A 16,286-nucleotide genomic window follows, 5' to 3' on the forward strand; every position below is an offset into this window, starting at 1 on the left:
ACTCATGCTTGTTCCGGTATGTGCCACTTACGTCATATGATGGTTTGTGCTGGGCCCATGTGACCATATCACTTGGTGGTATGAAAGGGGTCAGCTCAAGATGCACCATTCTGGGGGTCTGGTCGCTTGGTACCCTATGGTCAAGCACTCCATCTCTACCAGGCATAATACCGGGAGCTGTTTCTCAAAAGGTGTGTAATTCTCCACTGCAGATGGCATACTCCTGCTCTAGAAATCCAGGGGCCTGTGTTATAATTCTCCTACTAAGACCTTCCATCAACTCCACATGGTGTCTTTCCCACCGTGACATCTCTAAAACCATAGCGTCTGCTGGATTGTAAGACCTCAGTGGCAGGGTCACTTGTACCATAGCCCGGGCCTGCTACAGAACTTATCTTGATTTCTACTCAGAGCCACTAGCCTTTTGTGTCATCTGATATATGCATCAGAGCTGTGTTTGCAGGTATGTAATATGCTACCTTCAGAACCCAAGGCAAGTGTGAAGTGTTATGAGGTGGGACATGCAAGTTGCAGTCATTTGTTCTTTACTCTGGAGAGGATGAAGGGGTTTCCCTCCCATGTCCAGACCACTAGATCCTCAAACACTTCACTAATGTGAATAGCTCTGAATCTTTGTAAGGTTTATTCCTCAGCTTTGGGAGGGCATGTGTCTCACCAAAGTCCAGCCAGTTTTTTTTTTTTTAATTTTTTTTAATCTTTATTTTTGAGAGAGAGACAGAGTGTGAGTGGGGGAGGAGCAGAGAGAGAGGGAGACACAGAATCCGAAGCAGGCTCCGGGCTCTGAGCTGTCAGCACAGAGCCCGACACGGGGCCCGAACCCACGAACCGTGAGATCATGACCTGAGCCGAAGTCGGATACTTACCAACTGAGCCACCCAGGCGCCCCTTAGCCATTTTTTGCTCATTATCTGATTAGCATAATGTCATCATTCTAGTGGAACAGTGTGACGTTTGGCATAAAGTCCCCTCAGACTCCTCAGACTATATTGTGATAGAGGACAGGGGAGTTGATATAATCCTAGGTCAAGATTGTAAATGTAATCTGTTGCCCATTCCAGATGGATGCGAATTGTTTTTTATCCTCTTACCTTATGGAGATGGGAAAAAAATATATGTGCCAGACCAATGGCCACATATCATGTACTTGAGGCCTTGTTAATCTGCTGTAGCAAAGACACCACATCTGGTACGCCATCTGTAATTGTGGCTTCTACACAGTTGAGTTTGCAGTAGTAGGTCCTTATCTGCCAGCATCCATCTGGTTTTTTCAAGGGTCAAACCGATGAATTAAATAAAGATATCATGAGGCCTACCATCTCAGCATCCTTTAGACTATAAAGGTGGCTGGAAAGTGATTTTATTTTCAATTTATTGTTTTGGCTGGGAGTGGGGGGTGGGTTGGAAGGTTCAGAGCTTCTACTTGGCCTTCCCACTATGACTGGTCTTATTCCAAAAGTGAGGAAACCAATACGGGGATTATGCCACATACAAAGTATATCTTCTCCCATGGTACATTTGGAGACAGGGAAATGACCACTGAGTGGGTCCATGGACCCACTAGACCCATGATGAACCACAGCTGGATCAGGATTGTATTTATTGCTTGGCCTCCATATGCTGTCATGATGATGCTTCAGGTCTCTGGGTTAACTTTTACCCTATGATTGGGTACCCCCCCCCATCTCCCTAGTCTGTGGTCACCAAAGTAAATGGCTGTAAGTCTCTTTGCGGGACAACCAGGCAACCATTACCATGTATACTTGCCATGATACTGTGGAATCCTTCATCCTGGGAATCGCACTGTCTTTAGTCAGATTTCTCAGAGCTAGAAAAGGAGGCAAGAGACTGTGACTATTTATTAAAGTGACTGTCCTCAACTGCCTTATCACCCACCCTTGATTTCTTTTGATTGCACAGCTTAAGTAGCACCCTTCTTGGTTACCAATCTATTTTGTCCCTAGGCATACTATGTGCTATTACTCAACTTTATAACTTTCTGTGGGGCAGGCCCCCCTGAATGCCCTCTGAGCTTGTCACTCAACACTTGGCCAAGAGGCCCATGGAAGAGGGGCCCCCCGGAAGCGGATCACCGAAGGAAAAGCGAGCTGAGCCTGCCCCTCCTGCCCCTGTGCACCTTGCTGATCCACCCCAGCTAATACACCCTTGGCCAGTTCCCATCGAAGCAGCACCACAAGCCTGGCAGTGTGCAAGTATCCCAGACAGGGACACCACCACCCCACAGTGAATCCCACCCCTAGGAGAGGGGAAGAGAAGGCACACACCGATCTGACTGTGGCCCCAGCGGTGGGCTGGGGGCAGACATCAGGTCTGACTGCGGCCCTGCCCACCAACGCAAGTTATTCAAGACAGCACAGGGGAAGTGCCCTGCAGTTCCGCACCACTCCAGGGACTATCCAAAATGTCGAAACGGAAGAATTCCCCTCAAAAGAAACACTTGGCCTCTGATGGTCGAGCCTCATCCCATTACTATCGGTGAGTCCAGTTTGGTAAGCATTTTCTACCATGAGCCTCACCTGATCGGAGAACCACCACTGAATTTTGTAGTGGTGATGGTACCCTCTCGCCAGCACATTCCTTACTGCTTTGGTAAGTGGTAAATCCTCTGAACTCTTCCATGAACTATAGTCACTTTTCATAGTCAAGGCGCTGTAACATACCCACTTTTCTGATCTTTTTAATCTCTCCTTCTAGCATCTGCCATGGCAATTGTGCCATTTCTCTCTCCGGGTGGGCCTCTCTTTTCCCATACTTCCAGGAGCCCACTTAACAGCTCATTTGCACCATCACTCAGTGTCCTTGCCAGAGTGTTAAATCCTGTATCTTGGGGAAGTACTCTCAAACCAGTAAGCTTTCCCTTATCCAACTTTATGTTTCCTTATCCCACCCCATCCACACCCAATCTAGCATACCCAGAAGCCATTTTCCTGTATACTCTTCTGATGGTACATGTTAGATAGATTCTATAGCTCCTTTGGGGTAAAGTCCCTTCTCTCCTTTATCAGACTCAGAATGTCCCTAGCCAGGTTATACTGTAACTTAACTCTTGTTGTCCTGATGACAGGGAAGTGGGGACAGATCCCAAGGAAGGAGTATGTTCTCTTGTAGGAGAAAGGCCTCTGCAGCATCTTTAAACAAGGAGGCAGTGTGTACCTTGAAGAGTGAAGAGTAGACTCCTTCTGCTATTTCAGAGTTCAGAGGAATCTAAGATCCAAGATTTTGGACATCATCAACCCAAACATCCTCATCCCATGTGTCAGGGACTCATTCTTCCCTAGCTTACCTGCCTCTGTTGCTAACCTTTCTTTAGCACTCTGAATTTTATGATTAATTCCTGGACTTGGTCTTTACCTGGACTTGGTCTTTAGCTTTTTGTAGCCTCTAGCTAGTGAAGACTAAAGTATTTTATAAGCGACCAAGGAAGTCCTCTGGCTATCACTCTTGGCATTTAACTGTCAAATAATTACTCTCAACCTTTTATTATCTTTTTTCCAAAGTAATCAGTTGAGCTTCACAATAGCCACCCATCGAACTGCCCTTATGTTATTTCTCGCATATTTATTAATACCTGATACATCTCATTAGCTAGTGCGTTTTCTTCCACCAGTATCACATCCTAGCTCACCATCAGTGAAAGCTTTAACAACGCTCTGCTGCCTTGGGCCAGGGGTTATCTATGCTCTACCTCCAGCCACTGATGGGAGCCTCACCGCCAGCTAGGGGAGTGACCCATCTCTAAACTTCTTAGTGACTGCTTTCTCAGACCACTCCCAATAGCAACTGTTGTATGTTGGGTTCCCTGAAAGAAAACCCTGAGACAGAGATGAGCATAGGGGAGGTTGATAAGAAAGTACTCCTGGGATCATGCCTCTGGAAGAGAAGTGATGGGTTGGGTAGGATTGAAGGGAGAAGTGGGGCTGCTATGTGGTCCCAACTGTAGGCCCTGATCTACCCCTCAGGAAATTCTGAAGCTGGAATAGCCCTTCAAAATTGTCTACAGACAAGTGCCCGGCTGTGTTGCGCAATGGATAGTACATTGGACTTCCAGACAGAATTGTTTACAGTCAAGGTAAGGGAGCCTGGCCTTTATCTCCTGGCACCTTCCAGTTGCTGGAGGCCAGCAGCTGATGCAAAAGGCTATGCCCTGGGGCAAGGTGAATACCTTCATCCAACAGTTCTAAGAATTGCTCCTGGCTGAGGGCTATCTGCCAGTAGCAGACAGCTGGGTAAATAGGTCTTTGGTCCTAAAGCAGAATCTGGGTAGTACCTCACAGCAGCATCTGTTACGGTTGCTTTGGATGAACCAGATTAATAATAGATTAATAAATGGAAAAGATTAATAAATAGATTAATAAATGGAAAAGAAAAATCAGGTTATAAAAGGATATATCTAAATGATCCTTTCTGCAAGGACATACCCAAGGTATTGACAACGGCCCTGTCTTGATGATGAAGGAATTCTGATTGTCTTTCCTCTTATTTATCTACATTTTCTAATATTCCTTTAATTGATTACTTATAAAATAAGAGGTTACTTTTAGCTTTAAAATTTTCTGGGGACAAAATTGGACATTATATGAGAAATTAGAAACAAAGTATTTTAAATTTTATTTAATTAATTTAATCAAATTTTTTATTTTAATTTTATTTTAATTTAATTACATTTTTATTTAATTAATTTAATTAAATTTTAAATTATTATTTTAAATTTTAAATTTTAAATTATCATTTTAAGCCATTTAATTAAAAAGATTTAAGTTGTGGCTTTTGTTGATTCAAGTAGGTGAAAGTGTAAAAGTGAGCCCAAGAAAATATATTGGATTTTATAATCAGTAAAAATATTCATATTGCCTAGTTCCCAAATTAGAAGTTATATTGCTACCATATTGTGGCTTTTTTCATCTGTCCACTCAAAAACTCTTAATGAGAAATTATTATAAGTCCTATTTAGCTGATGGACAAAATAAAATATAGAGAGGTAAAGAGATCCAGCCAAAGCTACACAAATTACTGGCAGAAGAGACACGCTCGGCTTCTGATTTGGAATCCCATTTTCTCATTATTCAGCTATCCTTTCTCCAAGTAAAGTTTAGGTCAAGGGCATTGAATACCCAACTCACTTGTTCTAAAATGGTCCTCTTAATTACCAGTGCTCATTAACTTTATATGTCATTATTAGCGCAGGGAGGTGGGGAGGGAAGTGAGAGATGTAAAGGAAACAGGAAGTAATAAATTAATTTCTAACCAAGGTCAGCCATTCCCCAGAGCACAAAGCAATGCATGGTGGATTGCTCCGGGGGCTTATATTGGCAGAAAAGTTATTTGGACAAAGTTCTTAGGAAGTAGACAGAAAATTCTGTCAAAGATACAAAATATTCATCAGCTAAAAACTACGGCGAAAAAGAGATTTGAGTTTAAACGTTTCTTCACAAGTGCCTTCTTCTATATGTCTCCTCTTTACAAAATAACTTGTAACTGAAGTAACCTACAGGGAAATGAAATGAGACAGTGTTACATGAAAGGAATCTAAAAGAGAAAGAGACAGGGAGAAACAGAGAGAAAGAAAAATGACCAAGCACCCTTTCAGTTTCCTAGGCAGTTCAGACAAGCATTGCGACGTTTGTAGTCTTCCTAAAGCAGTGTTCAATCTTTTGGAGAGTCACATATCGCTAAAGACATCAGTAAATCGGTGATTCATCATTCTTCAGTTGAAATGTAAATAAAACCTGCTTGACACAAGCTAATAATAGTTTGGATACGAGATTTTAATTACACTCAAGACTTATAAGGTTTTTCTATGTAGTCAGATGCAGAAACTTCACAGATTTGTGCACAAGGACAGAAACCACTTTCAAAAACTCACGTTGCTAAGAATGGACTTAAAATATTTTAAACAAGTGATCAAGCTTAACATCACCCCGACATGAAAAATCTCCTGATGTGACTCCGAGGAGACCTCTTACCTGGATAGAATTCTCACCAAAAGGTTTCACCTGGATCTGGTAGCAAGCCAAGTCCAAAATGTTGGTCTGGACCCTCCCAGTGTCTGTGTCATGAAAAACAAAACAAAAGAAAACAAAGAAATCAGAAATGGGGACGTGGGACTGTTCTAGATTAAATGTGACTTCAGAGACAGGACCACTAAATCTAATGAATGATATTTGAGAGGGTCCTAGATTTGTTTAAAGAGTTACAAAGAATATTTTTAATTGGGAAACCTGGAATACTGACTACATAGTAGATAATAATATTATTATTATAACAATATTTTATTACTTATCGGTGATGATGGTGTTTTGGTTATCTACAAGAATTGCTTTGTTCTGAGGGGACATGTGCTGATGTATTTAGGGGGGAAATGTCATGATATTCACAACTCTAAGTGGTTAGGAAATAAAAAAAATGTTCATATATGTATGTTTATATATAGGTACGATATATAGAAACTCTTGGTTTCAGCTCAGATCGTGATCTCACGGTTTGTGAGATCAAGCCCTGCATTGGGCTCTGCACTGACAGCATGGAGTCTGCTTGGGATTCTCTCCCTCTCTCTCTGCCCCTCCCTGGCTTGCACTCTCTTTGTCTCTCAAAATTGAAAAAAAAAAAAAAAAGAAAGAAAGAAAGAAAATATGACAAATGTGAACAATTGGCGAGGCTAGGTAATGTACTATTCTTTCAAGTTTTATATAGGTTTGACTTTTTTTTCTTTTTCAAAAAGAAATGATGAATGAACTCAAAATGGAGGCAATTACTGACCCGTGAAAAGTAATCTATCCAGCAAAGGAAGTGCAGGTAGTTTTTACACACTGAGCATTCTGCATCACCTTCTCCAGGCTTTATGTCCTTGAGTCACAGGCAAAGGGCAAAGGTTCAGCTCCTAAAAGGGTTGGAGCCCTTTTCAAAGAATGAATGTTCAAAGTGATAAATCTAACCTTCATCTTCACTCTTTGGTCGAGGAGGTATATTCTATTATTATTATTATTATTATTATTATTATTACTATTGCTATTATTATTTTAATGTTTATTTTTGAGAGAGAGAGAGCACTCTCACAAGCAGGGGAGGGGCAGAGACGGAGGACCACAGAGACTCCCAAACAGACTCTGAGCTGTCATGGGACTCCTACATGGGGCTCCAACAGACCATGAAACCATGAGATTGTGACCTGAGTCAAAGTTGGAAGCTCAATCGACTGAGCCACCCAGGTGCCCCAAGATACATTTTAAAACAACTTTTTAATCCATATGAAGTCCTCTCTGTCAGATACATTCTTAAAATTTCTTTTTATTTTAAAGAAACTAACAAAGTTTTAGCTTCACTTGTTTCCTCTAGGGACTATACAAGGAGGCTTTAGAAATACATGGCTTAGCATCAAAAGCAACTTATAATCTGGCTGTTGAAATTACTTAAAGTTTGAACCTTGAAACAAATATCTCAGACCAGCACTGTATTTAAATACATTTTTCTAATTCATGATGTTACAAAAAAAATAATCGAAATAGGATGATCATACAAACCTGATATTTTCATAGATCAAAAACAGTTGAGTACAGGCAATTTTGTATAGTTCAACTATGCATTTTCTATTTACTGTACTGTCCAATTATAATATGAGGTGCTTTTGTTTGTTCAAAAAATTACTCTTTTAAAAAGAAAGAGTTTATTCAAGTCATTGAAAATCCTCTCAATTTATAGGGAGCTCTTTAATTACTTTATTTTGAATAACAAAATATTTTGAGGGAAAGACACATTCGCCTGAATTGACCTCAAATGGTGCCTACTTTGGGTGTTTTTACTGGTTACCTGGCAGAATCAGATTTCTTTTTAATCAAAAAAATATTACATAGATCTAGTAATTACTGCAAAGGGGTTGATCCTACAATTGTAAATGTTTGATTTTGTTTCATTCCATTTTATTTTTTTATTTTTTATTTTTTTGAGAAATAGCGCACACAGGCTAGCAGGGAGGGGTAAAGAGAGAGGCAGAATGAATCTTAAGCAGGCTCCACACCCATCTCAGAGCCTGACTCGGGGCTCGATCTCATGACCATGAGATCATGACCTGAGCTGAAATCAAGGGTCAGATGCCCAACTGACTGAGCCACCCAGGCGCCTCTATTTTTATTTATTTAATCAAGGTGAAATATACCTAAGCACCCGCATTCACTTTGTTGTGCAACCATCATCATATCCATCTCCAGAACGATTTTCATCTTGTAAAACTGGAACTCTACAACTGTTTAAATCATAGCTCTTCATTCCCCACTCCCTTGATCCCTGACAATCAGCATTCTTTGTGTCTCTATGAATATGACTATCCTAAGTACCTCATATAAGTGGAATCATACAGTATTTGTTCTTTTATGACTGGTTTAGTTCACTTACCATAATGCCCTCAAGTTTCATCTATTATAGCACATGTCAAAATTTCCAATCTTTTAAAGGCAAAATAATATTCCCTGTATGTATATACCACATTTTGTTTACCCATTCACCCATCAGTGGACATTTCGGTTGTTTCCACCTTTTGGCTACTGTGAATAATGCTGCTATGAACTTGGGTACACAAATATCTCTTTGCGACCCTGCTTTTGATTCTTTTGTATATATACCGGGAAGTGGGATTGCTGGATTATATGGTAATTTTATTTTAAGTTTTTGAGGAACCACCATGGTGTTTTCACACTGTCTCTACCATTTTCTATTCCCACCAACAGCACATGATGGTTCTAATTTCCTCACCAACATTTGTTATTTTATGGGTTCATTTTTTTTAATAGTAATCATGCTAAGGGTTGTGAGGTGGTCAATTTTATTTTGAAAAGATTTTTATTTTTATTTATTTTTTAATGTTTATTTACTTATTCTTGAGAGAAAGCACAAGTGGGGGAGGGGCAGAGAGAGAAGGAGACACAGAATCTGAAGCAGGCTCCAGGCTCCGAGCTGTCAGCATCTCAGAGCCCGATGCAGGGCTCAAACCTGCGAACCGTGAGATCATGACCTGAGTTGAAGTCAGACGCTTAACCTGCCGACCTACCCAGGCTCCCCATGAACAAGATTTTTAAAGCATAACCTAGATGGTTACTTTACAAGACCACAAATATATATCTTTGAAAAGATTTGAGGAAAAAATATTATTAAATAAACAAGTACCTATGGCTTATAATAAAATATACAATGACAGCATCAATCCTGAATTTTAAAATCGACAGAAGATGATCTGCCTTGAAAACTGTATTTGAGGAATTAAAAGATGTTTTGGTGAAGAAAACACCACTGATGTCAAAGTTGCCCATGAGGAATCTGAATCAAATTGTGTCATGAAATGAGTAAGTGGAAAAAAGCAATATTTCTAAATTAATATTTTATGCACCTAATTTTAAATATGTATGTGTATCTAAATTAATAAATTATAAGTAGGCAATTGCCTGTTTTAATTATATCCCAAAAGTTTATATATTTAAATAGGCGAAAAAATTGACTGAAAAGTTTATGTATCCAAAACAGCCAAAAATATGAGCTCAACTTATACTGGGGGCCACCTTCTACCCACGTGTACGGTATGTGATGTTTATTGGTATTTGATGCATTTATGACTTTCTCTCTTTGCAGAAAGAAACTGGCAGCCTGGGCATATCCTCTGAGCAGAGATCAGAGATGATATTTGAAAAAGGTGAATTTGAAAATGACTGACTAAATTTTTAATGGAAGATAGCATGAAGAGATCCCCATGTTAGGTCCTAGGAGTCAGACTATGAGAGTATCACAATGTCATTATTCTAACCATACAATATGTAGAGTGGTAGTCGTCCTATACAGACCACAGGTCGTGGTAGACCACATCACAAGCCTCTGGGCACACCTGGGCTGGACTAGGCACGAGAAAGAATCAGTTAACCAGACGTGGTTCTTTGTTCTCCAAGAGCTCGTTAACCTTGAAATCGGTACCCACAGAGTTTCCAGAGTTTGCTGCATACTAAAAACCACACACACAACAGTGCAATAACTAAGAATGTATGTGTTTCGTTCACACAGCAAGAACTGATGGCATACTATATACCAGGGCTTGTGTCAGATGCAAGGAACACACAGCTAAACAAGACATGGTCACCAAGAGCAATGGCGCTGATGGCAGCAACTTCTCTGAGCACTGACCACGTGCTGCGCACACTCCTTTACAGTCTGTGAAACACCTTGCATGATCTGGTCCAAGGCTCCATCCTAACTTCATTTCCTGGTACTCTCTACTGCTCTTTCCTCTTCAGCCACATGGGTCTTGGATCCACTGACCACATCAGGATCTTAGTACTGCCTGGTCCCTTTGCCCGGTGAGCTCTTTCCCACGACGTCTTCAAGGCTCAACCCTTACTTCCTCTCCTCAAATGTCACCATGTCAGAGGAAGCTTCCTTCATCACTGTATATAAAATAGCACAGCCCTTCCCACTCATAGTGGATGTGGTGATGCACCACCTATACCCCCCTTCAAGACTGAAGCACTCATTCCCCCAGGTGCTGGAGGTGATGGCAGTGGGCAACGCTAAGCTCTCAGCTCTCTGGAAATTGCCCTGAGCTGAGGAGAACCACCTTTCATGTTTGGCTGCTCAAAGCATGGGTATAAGCGCCCAAACCCCTTGCCCTAACTGGGGTCAATTCTGAAAGGCCTTCTCAGCTTCAGAGCTCCCCATGGGGTCAACTGAGGCCTTTTACCCTCCTGTGCCTTTCTGCTCCCACAGGTGTTGATCCTGAGAGTACTCTCTCTTTTTTTTTTTAAATTAAATATAATTTATTATATCAAATTGGTTTCTATACAACACCCAATGCTCATCCCAACAGGTGCCCTCCTCAATGCCCATCACCCACTGTCCCCTCTCTCCCACCCCCATCAGCCTTCAGTTTGTTCTCAGTATTTAAGAGTTCCTGAGAGCACTCTCTAATGAGCCCCTTTGGTTCTAGTCTCTGTCCCAGAATCTGCTCCCTGGGGAACCAATCTGCCACACCCCCTATCATTCTCTTTCTCTTTACTCCGCTTTGTTCATCTTCAAATAACTTAGCATGTCTGAACTGATTGCATATTTATTTGTTTATGTTTCTCTAGCCCTCTATATGTTAGCTCCATGAAGGCAGAGACTTTGTGTTGTTCACTGTGGTGTCCCTAGAGTAACTAGGCACATCGTAGGTGTTCAAGAAATATTTATTGAATAAATGGATGGACAGAAGAGTTAATAAACTTCACTAGGAAATAATACATGTTGTTGTTTTTGTTGTTGTTTGCATTTTACAGTTGAGGAGACCAAGTCTCAGAAAAGTTAAGTAACTTGTCCAAAGTCTCTTTGCTGATGATTGGTGAAGTCAGTAGAAAGATATAAATGGGATATTTCAAGAGAATGTAGACAGTATGACATGTGCATTACATGCTAAGGCAGCTGGAAGCAAGCCAAATAAAAAGATACATTGGTGGGGCAAAGTAGTTTTTTCTGCATCATAACTTAGAAAGAATACTTTTTTTTTTTAATTCAAGTAAGACAAGGGGGGGCGCCTGAGTGGCTCAGGCAGTTAAGCATCTGATTCAGCTCAGGCCATGATCTCATGGTTCTTGAGTATGAGCCTGTTATTCGGTTCTGTGCTGCCAGTGTGGAGCCTGCTTGGAATTCTCTCTCTCTCTCTCTCTCTCTCTCTCTCTCTCTCTCTCTCTCTGGCTCTCTCTCTGTCTCTCTCAAAATAAATACATAAACTTTTTTTAAAAACATTAAAAATTCAGGTAAGCATAGGAGTGACTGGGTGGCTCAGTCCGTTAAGCGCCCATGTCATGATATCCACTCAGGTCATGATCTCGTGGTTGTGAGACTAAGCCCTGGGTCAGGCTCCATGCTAAGTGTGGAGCCTGCCTGGGATTCTCTCTCTCCCTTTCTCTCTGCCTCTCTACTGCTCACACTCCCTCCCTCTCTCAAAATAAATAAATAAACATTTTTTTTTAAAGTCAAGTAAGCATAAAGAAGCATTTTACCACCCTGGTGAAATGGCTAAATATTCTTGACTTCAAGTAAGACCAATCAGTGCCCAACCCAGCCCTTTACTGAGACCCAAAGCCATCTGAAAATTGGTATTTCTATCACATTTTCATTTTTTCCTCAAGCATCAGTTACTTATCATTTAGCTAAGATTTAGATCTAAATGGATTAATAAATAGTAAAATTTATGTCATTTCCCATATTCCTGGCTGTCCCAATGAGGCAGGGGCTCAGTGGGGATGAGGGAAGAGAACAATCCCTTTTCATATTGAGGATTTCAGTGATGCCAATAGCTGATTGACAACAAGCTATGAAAAATGGATCCTTAGAGAAACCTCTATATTTTGATTATAAAACTCTATCTTTAGACAACTGAATAGTTGCTTAGAAAAGTGATCAATTATTTGTCTTTTTTTCCCCTCTTGTAAGAAGATTAAAAAAAAAAAAATGTCCTGAGTTCCTGTCACAGAGAGAAATGGTAGAAAGTCACACTATTTTTTGGAAGCAAAACAAGAAGCATTGAGGACCTGAGAGAATAAGATGCTGGGGGTGGGGATGGGAATGGGGGTGTGAAGGAAGATTGGGAGTCCGAAAGCTAAAACGGAGGCCTGACTTCCTTTTTCCCAACAAAGAAACAAGTAGCCGTCACTTTGACCTTGTGGGGGATATTTCAAAGATCACAAGCGAAGAGATTTACAATACAGGAATGTGGAACCATAGAAGAAAATCAAAGAAGAGCACGTGACTTTCAGTGGCTTGCAAAAGAAAAGATAAAGGAAGCAAGGAGACAGAGGGAGCTATACCACAGAGTTGGAAAAAAAATAATGCTTTTACAAGTCTATCAAAGGGAATAAAACCACCAAAGGGAAATGTACCACTAAATAAAGAAGGAAGAGAGGAGATGAAACCCCAAACTATTAAAAATACTTAACAGACCACACTGCAAACTGAAATTCCTGTGCTCATTAGAAATGTCGGACACGATGTATTTTTCTCTAATTATTGCAATCTCAAGGTTGACCATCAGGGAATTGAATTCGACACAGTTAAACTTCACTCACTCACCATCTCCCTTCACTAAACCCTGGTTTGGAGCTGAGCTAACTTCAGATCGGAAGCACTGGGTGTTGACAGTCTGGAGCTGTCTGGAACAGTCTGGAACCAACTTTGCTCCAGTTCCTTCCAGAGGTTACTACCGCCCTTCAGCCCACCTCCCACCTCCACCTTTCCCCTCCTTCCCCACACACATATCCCAGCCAGGATTACCCTGGGCCTCCTTATCCTTCCATTTCACAGCTATTTACAGAGTGCCTGCTAAGTGCTGGCACCACGCTGGGCCTTGAACCTGCAAATGTGAGCAGAACAAACAAAGGTACCTGCTAAACATGGAATCACATGGAAACAGAGAGCTTAATCAGATGATCTCACACAGACTGTATTGCGAATCATGGCAAATGCTAATGGAGCACTGTGAGAATGTACAATGTAGGGCTCAATCCAGCCTGCTGGGTCAGGGGAACTTCCCCGAGGAATTCAAGTTTGTGCTTAAATTTATTTTTTTAATGCTTCTATTTATTTTTGAAGGAAAGAGAGACAGAGCGTGAACAGGGGAGGGGCAGACAAAGAGGGAGACACAGAACCCAAAACGGGCTCCAGGCTCTGAGCTGTCAGCTCAGAGCCCAACGCGGGTCTCGAACCCACAAACTGCAAGATCGTGACCCGAGCTGAAGTCGGTCGCTTAACCGACTGAGACACCCAGGCGCCCCTCAAGTTTGTGCTTAGAACTGAAGGATGGGCAGTAGTGAATTTGGGGGTGGGGGTGGGGCTTGGAAAGAGATTCCTGGCAAAGGGGGAGACAGCCATTCCGAAGGCACTGAGGCAACATGGAATGTGGCGCAGTTAAGGGCCACCAGAAGGCAGTGTGGATAGTGAGGAAGAAAGTGACACAATACAGGGTCAGAGAGGTGAATTGAGGCCCACCAAGTTGGGTTTTGTAGGTTATTTCGGGGGCAGTGTGTCTACTCCAAGAGTGGTCAGCAAGGCTTTTAAAGGCGTGGGGAGGGGGCTTCACATACCAGGTATTTTTTTTATCTATTCTGTTATGTAGAGCCAAGACCAGCTGGGACTCATTGCAAAATTAAAATGTGGGGCTCCTTGTTAAAAAATTATTAAGAACCTCAAGGCTGTGACAGCAGAGCATTAAACTGAGCAAGGGGCCCTCCTATGGGGTGGAGTAGACCCTGAGTATCCAGGTCATTTTGGTCATGGGTGAGTCAGGACAGCTCCGTGATGGGTCTCAGCCTCTGTGTTAGTCAGGCCTTCTCTGAGCTCCATGAGAAAGCAAGGTGGTCCCCTCACTGTGTAATACAAAATATCACCCACAGTTTCATTTCTGGTCACGCATAGTCTTTAACCAGTAAAAAGAAAGACAAGTTTAGCTGAGGTAAATCTATGAGAAGAGCAATCAAGCTGAATGAGAGACCTGGCTTGAGGTTTTTTTAAACTAACAGGATGCATCAATCTCTCTCCAGGGCACTGGGCATCTCTCTCCAGGTCAGAGCCCAGACTACAGGGAGGCAAGTGAGGCTCCTGGGAGCAAAATTTAAAGAGGCACTTATTCTCAAGGTCATGCAAGTTCAGGGTCAGTACCTGAGACTGAGCGCCTCCTTAAAGCTTTCTGCCCTCAGCCTGGCGTGCCTCGCCCCACTCCAGGCAGGTGTCAGGGCCTTTCACCAGGATGTGTGAATCTAAAGAGTCTTTGTGAGACCAGGAGGCACCAAGTCACTTCATGCCAGGGCTAGACAGAGGCCTAAAGAGTAGGAGAATAGGCCGTCTCTGGGTTGGGAACACTTTCTGGAATCCGGTGACAGGGAGCAGGCCCTCTGGACGCATAAGCTCGAGCCAAGTGAAGGCTTGGGGATCCCATTGGTATCTTCCTGGTGTTACATTCTGCACACTGGAGTGACCTGTGTAGGCTCGGGTCAGTCAGAAACAGTTGAGCTGACTTACTTGTCTAGGAATTCAGACAGTCAACTGCTGATATGCAAACAGCTCCCCACCTGTGCTAGCCCGGCCTAGCTTCGTCAACGCTGTATTCATTTCAGTCAAACCTCAACAACACACAGGCTCTCGCTCCTTTATGCGAAGAGGAACAAAAGCGATTCTGTTGATCCTGTCTTCTTTTTTCATTCCCCGGGCGTCTGGCCACTCCTATCCTCCTACCTTCCTCTTACTTCCTCTCACCGGCCCCTAATGTAGCTTCTGCACGCCCCAGTGACTGGGACAAAAGCCTCAAAAGTAATCTCATTTGTGGCCAAGTAAAGCCCTCTGCAGGTCCCACCGCCAGAGGCCTAGCTGGGCGCACAGATAGCAGCTTCCCAAGGTGCAGACCATCTTCACAGAGCAGTTTGACCCTGGAACCCTGCCTGATTTCATCTTCCTTCTGTCTATTGCTTTGTCTGGATTTTTGGTCCCCTTTTGCCTTGAAAAGTGCAATGACTCCACAGTGACCGATTTTCCTGGTAGAGGATGGAAAGGCCGTTATTAATTTGTCCTCGTGTTAATATACTTCACTTCTTTTCATCTTTATTACCCATCTGTATCTTCCTCAGAGGTCTTGTTTACATAAAACAGGACTCTTGGATGCAGAAAGTGCTTAACGAGTCTCAGCACCACCACTACAGAGCAAACACGATACACTCACCCTGTATAATTACGAATCATTTGACAGTATTAAAAAATGTCTTCAGCAAATGGTGCCAGGCAGCTTCTTTCTAGATTTTTTTTTTAAATTACTATAAAGATTAGCCATAAACTAAATTATGAGCTTGGTCTATGACATTCTGACATTAAGCTCCAACAGTAAGGGCATAGATCTTGAACTGCTGCTCAGATTACAGGCTCAGATTAATTTGACTCTTCTTCCTCTCACAAATCCCTCCCTCCCCTCCTCTCTTCCTTCTTGTTTTAACCATTTGCACATAGAGCGCTACACACAGAGAAATAAGACTTCAGGGTTCTTAGCCTCCTCGATTCTGCTCATGTCCTATTTCCTCACCAAAAGATTTCCACTTGAGCAAGACTGATATGAGAGCCTGAGTTGCTCATCAGTGGATTTGCCTCTGACTGAGACTGTATCACGAACAAAGAGCTGGGAGCAAACGGTTTCAACAATTATTTATTGAGCACCTGCTATGCACCTGTCATGGTTTTAAGTGTTGATGAAAACCATATGTGGG

At 42.1% G+C, this 16,286-nt stretch overlaps 1 long non-coding RNA gene across 1 annotated transcript in view; it reads right to left on the reverse strand.

The window, feature by feature from the left end:
* Window positions 1-872: 872 nt before the first annotated feature.
* LOC123384991 overlaps window positions 873-16,286 on the reverse strand; it is a 63,658-nt gene continuing 48,244 nt past the window's right edge. Inside the window, exons 5-6 of the long non-coding RNA XR_006596882.1 lie at window positions 6,003-6,085; window positions 873-1,846 (exon numbers count right to left, since the gene is read on the reverse strand). This is a non-coding gene — a long non-coding RNA (uncharacterized LOC123384991). The remainder of the gene's footprint in view (window positions 1,847-6,002; window positions 6,086-16,286) is intronic.

The sequence above is a fragment of the Felis catus genome, chromosome B1 (assembly GCF_018350175.1).
Source record: "Felis catus isolate Fca126 chromosome B1, F.catus_Fca126_mat1.0, whole genome shotgun sequence".
Lineage (NCBI taxonomy): Eukaryota > Metazoa > Chordata > Mammalia > Carnivora > Felidae > Felis > Felis catus.